Source organism: Pseudorasbora parva, chromosome 11 (assembly GCF_024679245.1).
Source record: "Pseudorasbora parva isolate DD20220531a chromosome 11, ASM2467924v1, whole genome shotgun sequence".
Classification (NCBI taxonomy): Eukaryota; Metazoa; Chordata; class Actinopteri; order Cypriniformes; family Gobionidae; genus Pseudorasbora; species Pseudorasbora parva.
In genome coordinates, this window is record NC_090182.1 from 27,960,810 (window position 1) to 27,979,441 (window position 18,632).

At 39.5% G+C, this 18,632-nt stretch overlaps 1 long non-coding RNA gene across 1 annotated transcript in view; it reads left to right on the top strand.

Annotated features, from left to right (window-relative positions):
• Positions 1-12,958, top strand: part of LOC137092330 (uncharacterized) — a 33,302-nt gene extending 20,344 nt beyond the window's left edge. Inside the window, exon 4 of the long non-coding RNA XR_010908216.1 lies at positions 12,350-12,958. This is a non-coding gene — a long non-coding RNA (uncharacterized lncRNA). The remainder of the gene's footprint in view (positions 1-12,349) is intronic.
• Positions 12,959-18,632: the final 5,674 nt, after the last annotated feature.

Sequence of the window (18,632 nt, forward strand, 5' to 3'; positions counted from 1 at the left end):
CCCCATAACCATACTGTCTCAGCCCGCAAATGTTGCTGTAGACCGAAGTCTGCGGGCTGAAGACACGATATGAAGCCGGTCTCTTCCACGATCTTGCCACCTCGGTGTGCAAATCGTGGAAGAACGGCAGGCCCCGTCGCTGAGGTTCTGAGGCGCGAGACGGCAGGAAGCGTTCGTCTAGCTTACTATGACGTTTTCTTCCTGCCTCAGATCTTTCAGTGGGCCAGTCGATGTTTAACCTGGCCACTGCTCGCGTCAAAACCTCAACTAGCTCCTCACTAGCAGGGGACTGAAGTGGCGAATCTTCAGTATCGATACTTTCAACGTCCACCTCCTCAGAGCTGGACAGATGAAGTACCGGCGGCTCTCTCGGGGGGGAAGAAACCGCCATGCGTGCTTCCATACCCCGAGAAGAACCGCTGGATGGAGCAGGTGAGGGCAGAGATAAGGCAGCGCCCGTCTCTAACCCCTCTGCAACATCCAATTGTGATCCCCACGACTGCAGCCTCCGCTCCGCCTCGGCGGCAGCGGGACCAGAGCCGCGGGGAACACGAGCCGAGGCACCCTCCTCGAAGAGTGCCCGGCGGGAGCGCAGCGTTCTCAGTGGCATACGCTCACAGTGCTCGCAAGCAGCCCCCTCGAGGGCTGCCTGGGCATGCTGCGCTCCCAAGCATGCAACACAGAGAAGATGTGTGTCCCCGCCCGTGATGTAGCGTGGGCAGGGAGGAACACACTTTCTGAAATTGCTGCTTTCACTCGCCATTCTATCTATCTTATTTTCTCTTTTTTCTGTTAATATATTGAATATTTAACAAAAAGGGTGGAAAATCTCTGCTTTCTAGTATAATAGACAGACAAAAACACCAAATAGACAGACAGGTTCACACAGATCGCTTGCTGAAGGCTCAGAAGCTAGTTCCTGTTTGTTTTCACGGACGTTTTATAGCTTCCGGTCGATGACGTCATCACGCCGACGATCGATCTTTTTTCCGATGGAATGGTTCTACAGGCGCTTCACGACGCATTTGAACAGAGGCGTTCTCACAGCGTTTCGACGCAGCTCGAGTTCCCCGAAAGGGAACTAGACTTACCCTAGCGGCAGCAAATCTAATCTGCCCGTGAGTGCCGTCTAGCAACTCTCAATACACTTCTGAGCTGTAAAAAACAAACTCTGGTCGGGCCAATCACATAGAGTCGGTGTAAGATTCATTTTGCATGCATGTAAGAGTTTCTGTGATGAAAGCATTGTTGATTAGTAGTAGCTAAAGCTAATTTAGTTCTAAAAAAAGTTCCTGGATGCGGTGTACTAGCTTTTACACATGCATTTTGTTATCTAAAGTTAAATTTTGTAAAATTCAACACAACAGCGATCAACTTGAGCTAAACATATTGAGTATTTATCATCACTACTGGCTCGCTATGTGTATAACATTGTAACTTTATGCCAAGTAATGTTATGTTAGCTATATTAGGCAGCTTCATGTGCTAGTGATACATGCTTCATGAAAACATGAACCAAAAAAATGTATAATCAAAATGAAAGATTACCTGAATAAAGATTACCTTGTCTTGAACTCCTCAAATCAAACGGGTGCGCAAGTGGGCAGATCCTGTAGCAAAAGTGGTGGTAGCTAGCCATGGTAGTGAGAAAAGGTGACAGTCGCCCAAGCCAATCCCTTGTTTCGTCCCGAACGAAAATAACGAGCAGTGTTTTTTGCAGATTAAAAAGTCTAGAGTCACCGATTTTTTTACTCCCTTTTTCAGAGTATTTACACATTAATTATGCATTGACATATAAAGAATGTTCAAACAAATTTGGACAAAAGTGTTTTAGAGAATTCTTACCTACCCTACCTATCTGAATGCAAAACTTATGCAAAAAAGTACATTTTCTGTCATCCTTTCAGGACTGTGATATTAAGTGCGCAAAGTAATGTATTTTAGTGTGCAAAAGTGAATAGCACATAATTGGCACCATAGCGGATTAAAGATACATCTATTGGTTCAATATGTGTCCCATGACTAAACATGAGTCATCGTTTTTAAATACCGATTTTATTAATGTTTTCGTTGACTTAAAATGCCATCTCTGTGTGGATGGGAGGCCAAAATGGAGAGAAAAAGATGCATTTTCAACGTATGCAACGTATTAGTGTGGACATGGCCTTTGATGAAAGTTCAAAAGAACAGCATTTATTTGAAATATAAATCTTTGTAATGTTGTAATTTGTATCTTTATAAATGTCTTTACTGTCACGTTTGATTAATTAAATGCATCTTTGCTGAATAAAATATGACTTTGTTTTAAAAAAGTATTTTTAATTTACTTAATAAAACACATAAGTTATTATTATTTTAATTACTTGAAATTCAACCCTCAAATGTAGATATTAGACTGGGAAATACCCGTAGAGAGACCTGAACTCATATCTAATGAGTGACCTTTCCATATCAGAATCTCACATTTCTAATTCACTTCAGAATTTTTTCTGCATGTCAGATGGTATACATCTTATCACCTTGTGCAGCATCTTGTTGTGGTACCTTGTGTTGCCTTTGATATCGGAGAGCATGGAGGTTTCACCAAAATAAAGGCCTCCTTTGTACTCTGCTGATTAACTTCTGTACCTGAGCTCTCTGATAAGGCCCGAAAAAAAATCCATCCTCAAGAAGCCGACAACCGTGAATCCTCTAGGTTTTATTTATTGAGTTTTCTGTAACAGATTTGGATTTTGTTCATTGCATGAAAATACCACACTGTGTTAGGGCACTATTGACAGCAGTTATCTTTGCCATATAATGAACTCGCATAACTGTTTTTTTCTCATTGGAAAAACATTTATGCATCCTTCAGCCGATGTTAAATCTTGTTATTTTCTTCTTAAGTATGCATGCAGTCTTCTGAGCTCCAAGAGACTTTAATGTGTGTTATGAACTGCATTAAACAGATAAAAAGTACAAAGCACAAGTAAAAAGAGCTCCTTTGATAACCTGCTTGTGCACATTTGATCTCAAGCCATTTGAATTTGTCTGTGTTAGTCGTTCCAGTGAAGTTTACAGGCCTGAGGGCATGTACTCCAGCAGCACAGCACAGAAGGGAAATCACATCAAATTTATTTTGATGTTGGTTTGTCAAAAAAAAAAAAAAAAAAAAAAGCCAGTGATTTAGTTTGGGTCGTTTTTTGTTTTTGGCTCTCTCGTTTCTTCTGTTTTATAAATAATGTGTCTTGACAAAATGAGTATAAATATGGATGTCAGCGACGTCAAATTGGTCATCATCTTCTTCGCAGTATAGTGTGACTGCACAAGCCATTTTTGTTAGACTGGCTAAACCCAGCCTGATCTGCCAGTGATTTGATTTCACCCGGAAACTCAGTCTGGAAAACTGTACATTAATTTCTACTGCTTCTGTTACACTTTTGCGGGAACCAATCACAGACTGGCTTATCCACCTGCAGCGCTATTGGCGGGTTTAACATGATGACGGATAGAGAAGTGATGGGTCCTTGCTCGTTGATCACGCCTCTTGTGGTCTGATTGGTTGGAGGACTATCCAATTGCATACATTTCTGTCATTTGAATAATGCCCGTTGATCACACCTTTTATGGTCTGACTATTTAATTGCCTACAGAGTCATTTGAATAATGCTCTTTTATCATGCCTCTTGTGCAGTAGAAAATACAGAGCAGACTCCCCAGACTAATGTTCAATCTTAAATTAAGCTTGGTTTGGTGATGGTCAGACACCATTTTTACATTATTTTACAGTCACTGTAAAATATAAATTGAGAGACTTTCCTTTCCTCCAAAAGCCTCCAGATTAACGTGCAGTGTATTTTTAAAGTCCCTTACAACATCAGGTACAGCTTTAACTCCAACAGGTCACAATGACCATAGCTGAATATGTCCTGGACATTCGAGTCCTATATATTAGCTTTCTTTCAGATCTTTGTTGGTGAGGTGAGGGATGCTGGCATGACATTTTGAAATAATTGTTGTTTCTCCAGTCATTTAAAATAACCCCTTCTATTATATTTTTAACTACAGCTCAGTTTCAGCTCACACTGTACTTTTACCAGGGATCACTGCATTTACATGCATTTATATTCATTTGTCAGACACTTGTATTCAAAGCAAAAAGTATTTGAAATGGCATCATAGATGTTCGTCCATCTGTCTGTTAAAGGGTTACTTCAGCGATTTAGCATATGGTTTTGTATAAATACAAACGCTGGATTATATTCAAATGATCGTGCTTCCATGTAAACAGAGCAGCGGTCAGCGGAGCAGTGAGTGTTTCAACTTTTCAAATGAATTCCTATGAAAGTTACGCTTCCAAAGCCATGAACTGAAAACGCGCCAGACTAAACACGCACTGAGAATGACCATCGCGCTCGCGCTTACCTCAGCTCTAGTGATGAATGTAATCTGACTCCTGCTGCGTTTGTGCTGTGACACTTGCTCAGCTCACTGACACTATATTGAACAGACACGTTCAGTTTTTAATTGTAATGTCTGTTCTCTAACTGAACTGATTTTATGAAAATGAACGTGGTGGGAAAGTGATCCAGTAATCCAGTAGTGCTGGCTTGGGCGTGGCCTCATAAAACAGTGAAGTAATGCATTCTGGTAGTTGTTGTCTTTCATCCCCATGAGACAAAAATACATTTTCTGTCTTTTCTCAGTCTAGAAGACACCAAATTCAAAAAATTATTTCACATTTCTACTACATTAATGACCAAGTTTAAATATGACCAAGCTTAATGCTAAATCACTGCACTGTAAATTCTAACAAGTTCAGTTTACTTTAAAAAAAAGTTTGGAAACTGATTGCCTTATTTTTGCAAAGCAAACTTAAATGTAAAACTCAAGTTAATTTAATATTCAGCTAAAAGTAAACAAAGCTTATACCTCCCAAGTGAATTAAGCAATACATGTCAAGTTAGTTTAATGCCAATTCTAGTTAATCTTACTTAAGGTTTCATCGTAAGAATACTTGAGTAGTTCCATTTATCTAACAGTGTTATATTATGTTATGCAAACATCTTAAATACTATTATACTCAACATAGTTATAATCTGTCATTTTCAGCTATGGTGACTTAAAAAATGACGTGCAATTGGTTTCCATGTTTTCTTCAAGTAAAGTGAACATATTTTTAGTAGTTCACCTAGCATGAATGCACTTAACACTCAATTGAGTAAACTTAATTGCATCAAGTTGTGTCGACATTATTCTATCTGTGAGCTGAGGAAGTGTACTCCCAGAATGCATTGCAGAACAATGGTTGTTGGTGCCAGACAGGCTGGTCTGAGTATTTCACAATCTGCTCAGTTACTGGGATTTTCACACACAACCATTTCTAGGGTTTACAAAGAATGGTGTGAGAAGGGAAACACATCCAGTATGCAGCAGTCCTGTGGGCGAAAATGCCTTGTTGATGCTAGAGGTCAGAGGAGAATGGGCCGACTGATTCAAGCAGATAGAATTCAAGCTGATTCAAGCTGAGCAACTTTGACTGAAATAACCACTCGTTACAACCGAGGTATGCAGCAAAGCATTTGTGAAGCCACAACACGCACAACCTTGAGGAGGATTGGCTACAAAAGCAGAAGACCCCACTGGGTACCACTCATCTCCACTACAAATAGGAAAAAGAGGCTACAATTTGCTCCACCAAAATGGGACTGTTGAAGACTGGAAAAATGTTGCCTGCTCTGATGAGTCTCGATTTCTGTTGAGACATTCAGATGGTAGAGCCAGAATTTGGCGTAAACAGAATGAGAACATGGATCCATCATGCCTTTACCACTGTGCAGGCTGGTGGTGGTGGTGTAATGGTGTGAGGGATGTTTTCTTGGCACACTTTAGGCTCCTTAGTGCCAATTGGGCATCGTTTAAATGGCACGGCTACCTGATCATTGTTTCTGACTATGCCCATCCCTTTATGACCACCATGTGCCCATCCTCTGATGGCTACTTCCAGCAGGATAATGCACCATGTCACAAAGCTCAAATAATTTCAAATTGGTTTCTTGAACATGACAATGAGTTCACTGTACTAAAATGGCCCCCACAGTCACCATATATACTTATTACCTCCCTTCCATTGAAATTATATAACTGTGATTTTTTTTTTTTGCAATGTGAAGAGATTTATAGTAATATAAATTAAGTTCCAAGTGCCCAACCAAAGGGAACACTGATCACCAATGGTGAGAAATTTTAGGAAATCAACATACATTTATGAAGTCAGCTTATGTGACGCTTTCCCGAAGTATTTAGTTGTATTGTCAATAACATTCAAGATGACTGGAAAATGAGTGAATGCAACTTAGAAGAACGATGACTGCAGAAGTGGAGAAAATTTCCCCGACTCAACCTTTTGCCCGCCCACCTTTTTTTGTTTTTTGCTTTTGCAAAATGTTACTCAAACCATTCAAGTAATGTTTACTTGGGTTTTCTGAGTAACAAATGCATTAGCATGCAAATATTTCAGATTACATTTTTTTAAAGTAAGTTCAACAAATTATTGCACATTAAGTAAAGTTAATGAAAAAGTCTACGTAAGAACAACTATTGGCTTTTAAAGTGTGAAGTAGCCCTTGCTTTAATTATAATTATTTTCAAATATTGAATCGTTAAAGGTCCCATTCTTTGCGATTCCATCTTTCAAACTTTAGCTATTGTGTAATATTGCTGTTAGAGCATAAATAATTCCTGTAAAATTATGAAGCTCAAAGTTCAATGCCAAGCGAGATATTTAATTTAACAGAAGTTCCCTTTCAAAGCCTACAGCGAACGGCCGGTTTGGACTACAGCCCTGCACTTCCCGCTTTAATGACGCAATTAAAACGAGTTGTTGACGAACCTTCCGCCCACAAGAACACGCAAATTCGGGGGCGTTGTCCTTTTGCTCTCGCAGGTCGAGAATAGGAAGTGTTGTTTTTGTAGAGTGTGTTTGTCGCCATGCCATTGAAACGCTGTTATTTTCATCCCGGAGTCAAATCCCCTTTGTTTGGCCTTTCCACGGACGCTGTACGTAGAGATCAATGGCTACAGTTTATGGTTAACTCGGTTCTGGAAAATTATAATCACAATTTAAAACTATGTGCAGCACATTTTTCTGAAGACTGCTTCCTCAATCTCAATCAGTTTAATGCCGGATTTGCAGAAAGATTATTCTTGTGACGCAGTTCCCTCTTTGTCTGGAGAAGGCGTTGTTTATATGGACCACAACCGGTAAGTGTATTTTATTATTTAAGTTGGTCCGTTTAACAGTTTATGTAACTCATGACACAAAGTGCATTTTAGGACAGAGGAAACACCGGTATACAGATAAGTAAATTGTGTGAAAAATACTGTTTTTTTTTACACGCGAAACATGAACTCGTGTTATATTGCACACTGTAAACATAATCAAAGCTTCGAAAACACGCGAAGAATGGGACATTTAAAATATTCAACAAGGCACCGATTCAACTAGTGTAAGGGCTTAAACAGGGACAATATCATCAGGATGTTATAATTTAACCTCTGACCCCATCAGCCATCTTCCCATGCTGCCTCTGATAGTGTTTCCATACACCTCTGATGTCTTGTCAGAACCTGCAGTGCTCAGCCCTATGATTTATAAAGTGTCTTGATGGGAGCGTTTTAATTGCATATGTACACATTGACAGGTGGCCGCTCTTTTTGATATTTACACTTTGATCTCTGTATATATGATCACTGCAGGCCATGTCAAAGAATCCCAGACTGCGCACATGGGATTTCACCAAGTAAAAACATCCTTTGGATTTCAGGTGCCACTACAGCCGATGATGATGTAGATGGAAAAGACAGCAACATAACGTCTTGTGTTTTGGTTTAATTAAATTGAACTGAGCCATAACATTCACTGTCATCACAGAGGCATGAGCCTTATTTGCTTTTGTACGTATATGCGTTCTAAAAATGGCTTGGTTATTGGCAACCCAATGTTGGGTAAATATTAGACAGAACACATGCTGGCTTAAAGGCACAATATGTAAGATTTTTGGATACAAATTTAAAAAAGTTTCGTTGACCTGTGTACTTTCATTATCCCAAATGTTCACAAGAATGTTTAAATCCAGAGAAATAAGTGATTTTAACCGTTGCATATCAATCGCAATTCATACCCGATTTACACTCGATTTCCGGTTAATTTTGAAACACTAAAGATATTAGACAGGCGAACAACTGTTTGGATACATGCATCGACAGAAAACTAATCATTGTTATACAGACGCTGAAGACTACAGCCAGCAGATGGAGCTATTTCCACGTTTTCAACTCGCACATGGGGGATGGGGTCGCACTCACAGCTCAGCTGGGCTCAGGCATTCATGGAAACGGTGCGGCCGGCGGAGCAAAGTGTGTATTTTATCTTCTCAAATTAATTCCTGTGAAAGTTAATCTTCCAAAGGCATGCACTGAAAACGCGCCAGACTGAACACGCGCTGAGAACTGCTGCGAGCGTGGACGTGTTTACGCGTTTACATTCAGCTCATCATGATGCGTCAAATCTGACTCGTGCTGCGTTTGTGCTGACACTTCCTCAGCGGCTAAATCACATTATATTGAACAGACACTTTCAGTTTTTAATTGTAGTGTCTGTTCTCTAGCTGAACTGATTTTATGAAGATGAACGCAGTGGTGGGAAAGTAAAAGTGATTCAGTAGAGGTGGCTTTGGGAATGGCCTCACAGGGCAGCGAAGCATTCTGGGAATTGTGGTCTTTCATCCCCATGAGACAAAAATACATTTTCTGTCTTTTCTCTGTCTAAAAAGCACCAAATTCAAAAATAATTTCACATTTCTACTACATTAATGGCCCAGTTTAAATACAGATTCATCTTCCCAGCGCTGAAGTACCCCTTTAAAAATAAATGCAAATTATAAACTTTAGTGACGATGCGACACTGCCTCGATTGTGCAAGTGGCAAATCCTGTCAACTGTGCAGCTCGATTTTAGTGCAGATGCGATGCGCTGATGTGAAGGTAGTTGAGGACTTTGAGAGGGAAAGAGAGAGAAAGAGAGAGTGCACACGGTTATTCACTCGCACTGTTTGTGAACTTACGTCTCACAAAAAGTTTTCAAATGACTTTGTAATTTAATACTGAAATATGAATTGTACCAACCTTATCTTCAGCATTTTAATGATTTTACCTGCGCCAGAAAGAGAAACGGCTGCATGTCATGCCCTCGCTCTCACAGCAGGCGCAGGTGTTGAGCATCTTTATGTTGTCAGCATGAGATCGGTTTATGAGATCGGCCTTTTTAGAGACCGCCGATCAATCCTCCCAAAGCGTTATAGGCTGATTGAGATCGGTTGCCGATCAATCGGAGCACCCCTAATACTACGCATGCACTCTAAAAAATGCTGGGTTGTTTTCATCCAATGTTGGGCCAAATATGGACTAACCCAGCAATTGGGTTGTTCTAACCCAGCAATTGGGTTGTTTTCATCCTGCGGTTGGGTTAAATATTTGCTTAAGACAACCCAATCGCTGGGTTAAAACAACCCAACTGCTGGGTTAGTCCATATTTGACCCAACATTGGGTTGTTTTTTACCCAGAATTTTTTAGAGTGTGCATTACCGGAAATAGGTTGTCCGCAGCAAATTTAAAGCGAAATCCAGGCGTAATCAAGCTATGCCCTTGTTTTGAATAAGCGATCTCTAGCGGTAAAAATTACATATTGTGGCTTTAAAATAACCCAGATAGTTAGGTTACAAATTAAAACAAAGCAGACTTGTCACGCACCCTAATCCTATATTAGCTTAAAGGGGGGGTGAAATGCTGTTTCATGCATACTGAGCTTTTTACACCTTTAAAGACTTGGATTCCCATCCTAAACATAGACAAAGTTTCAAAAACTAATGTTGGACGTTTGATGGAGTATTTCTGTTTTAAAAATACTCCTTCCGGTTTCTCACAAGTTTCGGCGAGTTTTTTTCGAGTATGGGTCTACTTGACGTTAAATAGATCGGAAGGTCCTTGTATGGGCTGTACGGGCTCTTCTCCCGGTAGGGTGCGCACGCGCGCGTAACTAGAGGGAGAGAGAGGAAATGCACGCCGTAAACAGTCTCTCAGGTGCAGATCCAGTCGTCCGTGAACACTTATGACGCGCCGCGCTCCACTTTATTCCTATGGGTGACGTCGAGCGACTTCAACGCTTCAGCACAGCATTCCGGGAAGGCAGCGCTGCATTTGAACCGATTTGAACGCAGAAATGACGAGAAGCTTCAAGGCATCGCTTCAGTCGCGTCGCAAAGTGGATTTCCACGGTCACTGCTGTCACAGGACTTCACCAAATCATTACAAAGAAGTGTGTTTTTGACAGAGCGGTCCCAGCGATAAAGGTTCGGTCCTGCTTTGGAAGCAGCTGGTGAGTAAATCAACTTCAAATGTCTCTGCTATTGGCTACCGTCGCATGAGTAAACATCAGTAAACGATACGATCGCGTGCTTCGTCATTCAAATGCGCTAACGGTTACTCCATTGTTGTTCTGTATAACGTTACACTAGTCTGACTCTGACGTGCAAAACCGTTTTGCTTGCTACCTCTAAGGTCTAGTCACATACAATAGTCCATAAACCGAATCATGTCCTCATAAACTGCGCGTAAAGACACACAAAGGCCCCTAAATACAGTACATACCACAGAGACGGACATCCTGATGTTGCCGTTTCTCCTGTTCAATTTATTTCAGCCTCAGATTTGATTGTGGATCATTATCTGTATTAGCTGAGATAGCCATGGGTTTGTCCACGCTTGAGGACGTCACCGCTTTGTGCACATTCGTCATTCTTTAGCTCTGCCCACACAATACGCCTCCAGGCGCTCAGTTTTTTCCGGAAAGACTCGGTACAGCCTATATTTCTTTTATAAATATGATAAAACTAAAGACTTTTCGGAGATATGAAGGATGCAATACTACTCTATAGGTACTCAAGATTGACATGAGATTGACTGAAACTGAGTGTTTCACCCCCTCTTTAATAAACTTTGCTATTTTATTATCATTAATATTTTCCTTGCATTCAAATCTGTAAAATATTATAGATAGATAGACAGACAGACAGACAGACCATGTACAGTATTTACTTTGAAATTCTTTGAAGTACATTTACAAGAACATTTAATCGCATTCACTTTTTTTTCTTAGAATAGGAAGAGAATAAGTGCTAGAAGGAGTGTATGATTTCTCACTGAACAACAAAATCAACCACCAGCCCAACAAAGGAGGAGACTATTGATTTTTAGGCAACTGAAATCCAGACAAGTGCTTGACAAGCGGAAATAATTTCTCCTCAAGAGACGTCAATAGGTTCTGATGGGGTTATTAAAGGGAATCAAAGATATTTGCATTTAGACAACGAGCAATTTGTCATGTAAACGGAAATCTCTTCTCACCCTTGAATGCAAAGGACCTCTACTAGCAGGAACCGAAAGAAAATTAATCAGGAATGTATGGCACAAAACACATGATGAATGAAGTGCTTTAATGCTGAGCCAGGAAAACAAAGTAATCTCTCAACATCCTCATCAATGTAATGCGTTTATAGAGGCCCACACAAACAAACAAGCACAAGTAATTCTTGAAAATTACCCTTGAGGTTTTAGGCCAAAGCATTTATTTAGTAGGCCTATGTGTGCATGCTAACAGTATACTGGAAGAGGTATGAAAAGATTTTGTGTCAAAATCACAAAGGTATACTCTATTCATTGCAAACTGAGGTACCTAGATGCATGAAACATTCCTCTCACCTATCGGTTTTCCTTGGTCCTCTGTTAAACCCTCTTTTATTTTGCACTCTTCTTGTTTTGTTATTTTACCTGGCAGTCCAGGTGTGAAGGGGTGAGGCCGTGGAAAAACATTCAATTCTGCAGGCTTGTCATGAAAGAATCCATTGATTGACCTCCACATCAAGGAGCACAATGACAAATGGGTTAGCAATTTTCCGCCTCACTTATGGCCAACAATGCACATTTCCACTTTTACTTTCTAGCATTGAGTGTACAGTGCACATACATTTCATGGTCTTTTCAAGCTCTGTAACGCTGTTTTCACCAAATAAATCTAAGCTATAGCCCGATTTTAGTCATCCCTATATTTTCAGTGACCTCCTCAAATAATGTCCCAGGTTAATCTCGCAGTCATTTTTGTCTTGGCGTGTAAAACAAACACTAATGATTTTCATTTTCACTCAAGGATGTTATTGCATGTTCTAGCCGCTGATTTAATTACTCGGAGTGCTTTAAGAATGTTTTGGGTGGAAAGTATGGAAATTAACCAATTGACCTTTGTTTTGACCCTTAGGTTAAGGGAGCTTTGTGGGAAAAGCCTGGTGTGGAGAATCAAAGACATATATGATGCCATTTCGAATGCTCAGGGACACCCCGAAACACCCTTTCTTCACATGGAAATTAATAAATTATAGAACATTATTTTGCATATTAAAAACAAACTTTTCAAAAGCTAGTTTATCTTATTAAGGTGAGAAGCTAATTTTTAAAGTCAGTGAATATCTGTAAGTGCAGAAATTTGCTTATATGGACATGTATCTGTGTCTGTGTTCGGACCAGTCAGGTCCTGAGCAGCTTCTGTCCTCAGATCAGACATGTCCTATAGGGATAAGCTGTCACATTGCTGGGAGCCTAATTGATGCCTCATGCTTTTGAGGAGCAATTATGGTGCCCAAATGTCAAGAGCTAATTTGCGGCTTTATAATGTGGACATATGGGCCAAGGAGAGGGCCAGATCTCGGCCCCTCTGGGAGAATTGGAATAGTTTGCTCAGCAGATGTTAGAAGGTCTCCGTAAAAAGTCTGGGGGTGGGGAAGAGCCTTCAGAAGATGTGAATACTGCCGGTGGTCTCGCATGACTGCAGAGATGCTCACATTTTTTTTCGAGATGTGTGAAAATATTATCATCCACTGATCTGAGCCATTTTGTTCATTATGACCTTGCTAAAATACAAACTGATCATTTTCACACCCCCACTCGTTCCTAAATACATTATAGAAAAAAGACGTGCAATGTTTTAGGAGGTGTAACCACTAGCTGGATCGTGCAAGTCGTTCCTGATGTCTCCATAGTAATGCAAACACTAGAACAACAATTTAACTATAGTTGACAGCTTGAAAGTCAAGAAAACATCACATATTCATTGCCTGCTTGCAGAGTGGTAAGACGTCACCACAAAATGAAGCAAGATGATGTGCCAAAAAGGTGTGAAAGGATATTATTAACTCCTCTACACCTACTGTTACTGAAGAATCCACAGGAAGATTATTATTATTATTTATTATTTTTGGGGTCTAACATAATACAATATTATTACATACTGGTCTCAAATCATTTTAAAGAAATAGTTCATCCCCCCCAAAATTAAGTGCGTCTTATTTACGCTCTTTTATGTTAAGATTTGAGCATTTGACCCAGAAGAACCGTTCATTTACAAATTTACTCTTGTGAATAAATCAAGGAGAAATAGTCACATGAGCCACTTTATAAAACTTTTACAATATGTTGCATTTCTGCCATTTTGACAGGACCCGCAATCATTCACTCTCATTTTAGTCGAATAATTCCCCACAAAAGAAAGAAAGTCATACAAGTTTGAAAAGACTGAAAAGTAAAGAGTGGAAGTAAAGTGATAGAATTTTTGTGGTGATCTGTCTCTTTAGGATTCTGAGTGTCAAAATAACATTACAATGATTATTTATGGTGCTAAATTATTAATAATGGTTATCAGTGTTGAAAATGTTTGTGGAGACTATGATAAATTTACAGATCCTTTGATCCTCAAAAAAAACATCCTTTATTTGAAATGTAAATGTTTTGTAACAGAATAAATGTCTTTACTGTTACTGACCAATTAATTGCATATACCAATTATCCTTGCTGAATAAAAGTATTAAAGGGATAGTTCACTTTGAAATTAAATTTTGATATGTTTTAGCTTACCTCATGGGCATCCGAGATGTAGGAGTATTTGTTTCCCCAGAAGTTTCAATTTTGATCATTTTAGGTCAAACCGTTCTTGTCTGTGCCTCACATAATGCAGGTCTATGGTCACCACCTCAAAGAGCATACACAGAGAAGTCCAAATTAAACAAACCCCCATCGTAAGTACACACTGATGGCCTAAGACACGAAACGAGCGGTTTGTGTGAGAAAACGAACCGTATTTATATCGTTTTTACCTCTTGTACAGCACTACATCCGACTGATCCGAGGGCGCGCGTGCGTGTTTCCTGTTGTGACATTTGTGCGTTCTGGCTTTAGTCTGCGCAAGCGCGGAAAGCGCCGGAAGTGGATATTTTGCGCGTGTACGTCTCTCATTGTTTACACAGAAATTTGGGAAGCGTTACCTTTCACTGTGAAGATCTAAACATATTTAGACGTACAGGACATCACAATGGAAGAAGATTTTGATATATTAACAGACAACGTTGAATTTTTTTCATAACCATATTTATTTGAAGCAGAATACACTGATCAAGAACTCAGAGCCTCTACGCTTTCCTTAAAAAATATTGCTTGTCATTACAAAGTCAACATTAAGTAGATCTACACGAACATGAATGCACACTGTGTTTTATTATTAGTAGTAGTAGTAATAGTAGTATCATTGACTGCACCCTTATGAGTAGTACACATAGTTTCACATTGGTTTGACTAGATATCTCTTTCATGTAAAACCATTCTTACCAAATATATGGTGACCATATAAAAAAGTAGTAGTTATAGAAATGCAAGTAACGACCCCGAAAAATGTTTTTTCTGACTTACATCAAAACTACATTTTATTGCTCATTCATGTAACGCCAGCTTTACAAATAGAAATAACACATACAAAGACGTTGTTCACATACCTCCGTTGGATGCGAAAACACCATAGGCACAGCTGATGATGTCAGTACTATGCGATCCACTCCTTGCTTTGTAAAATCATCAGGGGAAAAATGATCGCTGCAGACCCTCCACAACTTTAGTACGTTTATGGGTGTCTTGATATCCAGCCGAAGAGCAATCAACGATAACTCCAAGAGAGCACGCTCATAAATTGGGAATTTGTGAAAACCCGGATGAGTTCCGTTTCTTGGGTTTAAACATCCAGGATAAGTGCAAATTAGTACCATTTCTATTAGTCGTTTCACCTATAATCTCTGTTTTGTGTAAACAATGAGAGACGTACTCGCACGAAAGATCGACTTCCGGCGCTTTCCGCGCTTGCGCAGACTAAAGCCAGAACGCACAAATGTCACGACAGGAAACACGCACGTGCGCCCTCGGATCAGTCAGACGTAGTGGTGTACAAGAGGTAAAAACGATATAAATACGGTTCGTTTTCTCACACAAACCGCTCGTTTCGTGTCTTAGGCCTTCAGTGTGTACTTACGATGGGGGATTGTTTAATTTGGACTTGTCTGTGTATGCTCTTTGAGGTGGTGACCATAGACCTGCATTATGTGAGGCACAGACAAGAACGGTTTGACCTAAAGTGATCAAAATTGAAACTACTGGGGAAACAAATACTCCTACATCTCGGATGCCCATGAGGTAAGCTAAAACATATCAAAATTAAATTTCAAAGTGAACTATCCCTTTAAGCTTTTTAAATCTTACTCAGACATATTAAAGTAAGTTTAGTCACCATCTCTGTTTGAAATCTGCTATTGCAGTTAGTTGCGGAATTTTATGTAGGTTGTGCATCAGCGCAGCTTCTCAGTGTATGTCTGTCAGACACCAAACCGGTGTGGATACTGTACTTCAGAATCACAGAGTCTTATAATTTTTGATATGACCAAAAAAGAAATGATGACCAAAAAGCATTACAATAAATCATGTTAAATCATGCAACAGTGATTAAATCTTATTGACTTAGCTCATATCACATCAAACCGTGCAAATCGTTATTGCTATACTTTGTTCTCAAATTTCAATTTCTGCATAGTCTAATATTTTGCTTTTGACTACAGATTTATCCAGAATATCCAGTTGTCACTGATGATTATCATTTGGACCTTTCTGGATTACAATCCGCCATCAAAATTATATGTTTTATTATTCCAGCTGCTGTGAGAAAAGGCTATAAATGATCCTCCGCCTCCAGCACCCTCACATGCGGTAGCCTAGACGGGCTCCTTCTTTATGTGTACAGACGTGACGTAATAACGCAAAAACCAATGCCGCCATGCTCAAATATCCCATGTAAATCAACCAGTACCACTCAAATTATAACACATTATTACAAGCTTAACGTTGTGAATAAAGTTAAGAAGATAGTTTTGAACACTGGCTGGCTATCTACATGCTCATAAATATATTCTGGATCATTTTTAACCAAAAAAGTTACGGACTGCAGCTTTAAGCAGTCAACACTGGTTTTAATGTTGATAAGAATGAAACATGTTTCTTGAGCAGCAAATCATCATTTTAGAATAATTTCTGAAGGATCATGTGACACTGAAGACTGGAGTAATGATGCTGAAAATAAAGCTTTACCATTAAAGGAATGAATGACATTTTAAAATATATTAAAGAGATAGTTCACCCCAAAAATGAAAATGTGATGTTTATCTGCTTACCCCCAGGGCATACAAGATGTAGATGTGTTTGTTTCTTCAGTAGAACACAAATGAAGATTTTTAACTCCAACCGTTGCTCGTATAATGCATGTCAATGGGGTGTTTTCTATGAGCAACACTATGAGAGTAAAAAACACATAGAAATATGAATCCATATTAAACCCTGTGGCTCGTGGTGACACATTGATGTCTTAAGACACAAAATGTTTGGTTTGTGTGAGAAACCGAACAGTATTTATGTATATATATGTATATATATGTATATATGTATATATATATATATATATATATATATATATATATATATATATATATATATATATATATATATATATATATATATATATATATATATATATATATATATAGATCCTCATTAGTTGCCTGGGTGGATCGGTCGAATGAGGAATCTATGTACATATATCTATGATCGTGCCATTGTTTTGACCTTCGGTGGAAATAATGGCATTGGGAATACTGGATGAGAGGCGTCTGATATGAGGTACAAAAATATATGTATACCATAAATACCATAAAGAGGTAATTTATGCAAAAGAGCTCAAGGTAAACAGTTTGCTGAGGATAATGGTAGACAACACGCTTGTGCAAACACAAATCTGCCCTGAGACTACAAGTCAAAACACCAGGTGAGACATTGCTACTTCCCCCAGTCTGTAAAGATATGAATTATGCACTATTGTAATCCACACGGGACTACAAAGCTACCGAGGCTGTATTTCTACAGGGTTGTGTGAACTCCCGCCCCATATTCGCAGCTGACAAACACAGGGCCTTGAAGATCAGAGACCCAGGACATGCTGACAAGTGCTGTGGGAACACCTGCAATGTCTGATTGGGCCACAGAGACAGATCCCTTACTTACACACACCTGTCTGTGGACTCATGCCACACACACACACACACACACACACACACACACACACACACACACACACACACACACACACACACACACACACACACACACACACACACACACACACACACACACACACACACACACACACACACACACACACACACACACACACACACACACACACACACACACACACACACACACACACACACACACACACACACACACACACACACACACACACACACACACACACACACACACACACACACACACACACACACACACACACACACACACATCTATCTGATAGAGTTTCTTTGAGTGCTCTTTGAGGCCACGTCTAAGGTGATGAAAATAAGGGTGCATCCATTAAGTGCATGAGAGAGGGCATGGATGAAGGATTTAAGTGTTACCTGTAAAGTGCCTCAGACCACCTGCTAGAAGGACAGACAAAAGCATCTATTTCAGCTCAGACAGACGGAAAAATACATTGTTTCTTCGTGTGCCAGGGAGTATTTTGTGACACAAACTCTCTAACATTAAAGCAGTGACCTAATAGCTACGGTGACATTTGCACAAAACAAACAAAGTGGAACCATTGACTTTTTATTTGTTAAACCATTAAAAATGCTTTACAAAATGAATCAAACAACATACGACGATAGAAATCAGAGCACTTGTGATTTAATTATACAACTGTTTATCTTCATGGAGTGGAGCTCATACACTCAAACTCTCATATATCCGTTGTTAACAGTCACTCTATAGTTTTGAGATGGGGAAAATCCCACATTGTAAAATGTTGCAAGCACACAGACCCTGGCTCACCATCACAGAGATACTGAGATCACAGACTATATCTTCATGCTTCAACATAAAATATCCTCTTATCCGTTTAGAAACTGTGTATAGATGTGCCTCTTTAGTCATTGTTGTAGAAATGTCTCATTCAGCCGTTAAACAACATTCAGGAAAGTTTTGCCCGTGGTGTGTAAATCTCATATCACTTTCCCCACTGTCTTGCTTGGCTTGTGAAAATGCTGGTACTATCAAAAAGAGCACAAAACCTTGTGTGGTTTATATGTATGAAGGAAGAAAATAGTATTTGATAAGTTTCTTTCTAA